We start from the raw sequence: 2,317 nt of genomic DNA on the forward strand, positions 1-2,317 counted from the left end.
TATATTTGTTAAGTACTGGGGATGCCAAAAAATGTATACACATTTTAAGAAAGGAAAACTGTATTAAAATTGTAATATATATCAATAACAAAAGATGAATACAAATCATGCTTGACTTCTGCAATTCCAAGAGGTGCTCAAAGTGGTTACCATCAGCATCCAGACACTTCTGATTATGGTGAACTACTGCTTGAGCAACGTTGACCAAAGTGTCCACTTGTGTAAAATCTTTTGACACCCCCAGTATATGCTATTAATCAGGCACTGTTTCAGGCACCAAGGATATAGAGGTCACCAAAAAACAGGCCTTTGCAGCCGTGGGACACATATTTGAATGGAGGGTGGTGGTGGCTGACAATAAACAAGCACAGAAGTAAATAATCAATAACATAATTTCATAATTTCAGAAAGTTGTTTGTGCTATGAAGAAAATAAAGTGGATGCAATGACAAAAAGTGACTGGCAGGACGCAGCACCATTAGGTTAGGTATCCAGAAGTCCTCTCCAAAGAGATGGTGTTAAGCTAAGCGTGCAATAAAAATGATAAAATGATGAAAATAACAAGATATGCAAATTTCCTGGGGAGGAAACGACCTTGATTTGCCCTAACATGTAAAGAAGGTTAGTGTGGCTGAAGCAAAGGAAGTGCTGGGAAGATACGAGGCCCTGGCTAAATGTTTGTAGGACTTATGATCAATGACAAGTTGTATTCTTTCATTTCCACAGTGTCTCATAGAAGAAAGTGGTATTGATTACAGGTTGCTTACTGTTCTTTTGTGTTAATGATTTATGTTGGTTGCAGTGCAAGCATAAATGATTTTTACATCAATGGTAAGGAAATTAAGAACTTCTGATTAAAATAAAAAATAAAAAAAAAGTAAGATTTATGTCCCATTTGAAGCGAGGTTGAAATATTGCTCCTTACTCATCTCCAGCTTGATCAGGGTGTTTTTCAGGTGGCAGAGTTAAGCCAGACCTTAAAATTTTCCTCTCCACCAAACCTAGGGACATGAACAAGTGCAAAATAAGACAAAATAAAACAAAAACAACTCAAGGACTACCAGTGATCCAGCAATGTAAAGAGCTGATGACTTGAGCAGGAGCAAAAAATATGTTTGAAGAATAAATACAAAGTCCCTTCTGTATTTTTAAAGGAGAAAAACATTGGATGTAGGTGCATAGTGGAAGGATGGTTTATTGAGATGAGGAAAATGTGTTAATGAAACACTGAAATTCTCATTAGGAATCAACAACTATACTAAAATTGAAAAGGTACGGAGAAGATTAACACGGCTCCTTTGTAAGGATGACATGCGAATTCATAATGTATTTCATATTTTTTAAAATGGGCAAAGGACTTACAAAGAAATTTCTCCAAAGATGATATGCAAATGGCCAACAAGCATATAAAAAGATGCTCAACATTACTAATCATTCGGGAAATGTAAATCAAAAATACAATGAAATATCACCTCACACTTATTAGGCTAGCCAATATAAATAACTGTACTGAGAGTCAGAAAATTACAAGTGTTGGTGAGGATGAGAAGAAATTACAACTCTTGTGTATTGTTGGTGAGAATAATAAATGGTGCAACCACTATGGAAAACAGCATAGAGTTTCCTTTAAAAATTAAAAATGGAACTACCAAATATTCCAGCAATTCCACTTCTATTTCCAGACAAATTAAAAGGAGGCTATCAAAGAGATATTTGCTCACTCGTGTTCAGGGCAGCACTATTCACAATAGCCAGTAGGATGAAACAGCCCAAGTGTCCATGAATGGATGATGAAGGGATCAACAAAATATAGTATATACATAGAATGGAATATCAGACAGCCTTAAAAAAAAGGGAGGAAATTATGTTACATGCTACAACATGGATGAATCTTGAGGACATTATTCTAACTGAAATGCTCTAATCACAAAAAGACAAATATTGTATGATTCCACTTATAAAAGGTACTTGGAGTAGTGAAATTCATTAACAAAGTAGAATGATAGTTGCCAGGGATTGCTGGGAGGGGAGAACGGGGAGTTATCTTTTTTTTTTTTTTTTTTTTCTGTTTATTTTTTTGCCATTACAGTTGACATGTAATATTAATTTCAGGTATACAACATAGTGATTAGACATTTATATACCTTATGTAGTGATCAGCTTGATAAGTCTAGCACCCATCTGACACCATACCTAGTTATTAAAATATTATTGACTATATTCTATATGCTGTACTTTAATAGATGTAGAGTGTCAGTTTTAAAGAGAGAAAAGAGTTATGGGAATGGATGGCAGTAATAGTTGAGATACTCAGAGT

The 2,317-nt window shown here is 34.8% G+C and overlaps 1 non-coding gene across 1 annotated transcript; it reads left to right on the top strand.

Annotated features, from left to right (window-relative positions):
- The first annotated feature begins 1,236 nt into the window (after positions 1-1,236).
- On the top strand, positions 1,237-1,341 carry LOC141567414 (U6 spliceosomal RNA). The gene has a single exon (XR_012489997.2). It is a non-coding gene; the product is annotated as a U6 spliceosomal RNA (small nuclear RNA).
- Positions 1,342-2,317: the final 976 nt, after the last annotated feature.

The sequence above is a fragment of the Rhinolophus sinicus genome, chromosome 5 (assembly GCF_057876585.1).
Source record: "Rhinolophus sinicus isolate RSI-liver-muscle chromosome 5, RSI-T2T, whole genome shotgun sequence".
NCBI classification, from domain to species: domain Eukaryota; kingdom Metazoa; phylum Chordata; class Mammalia; order Chiroptera; family Rhinolophidae; genus Rhinolophus; species Rhinolophus sinicus.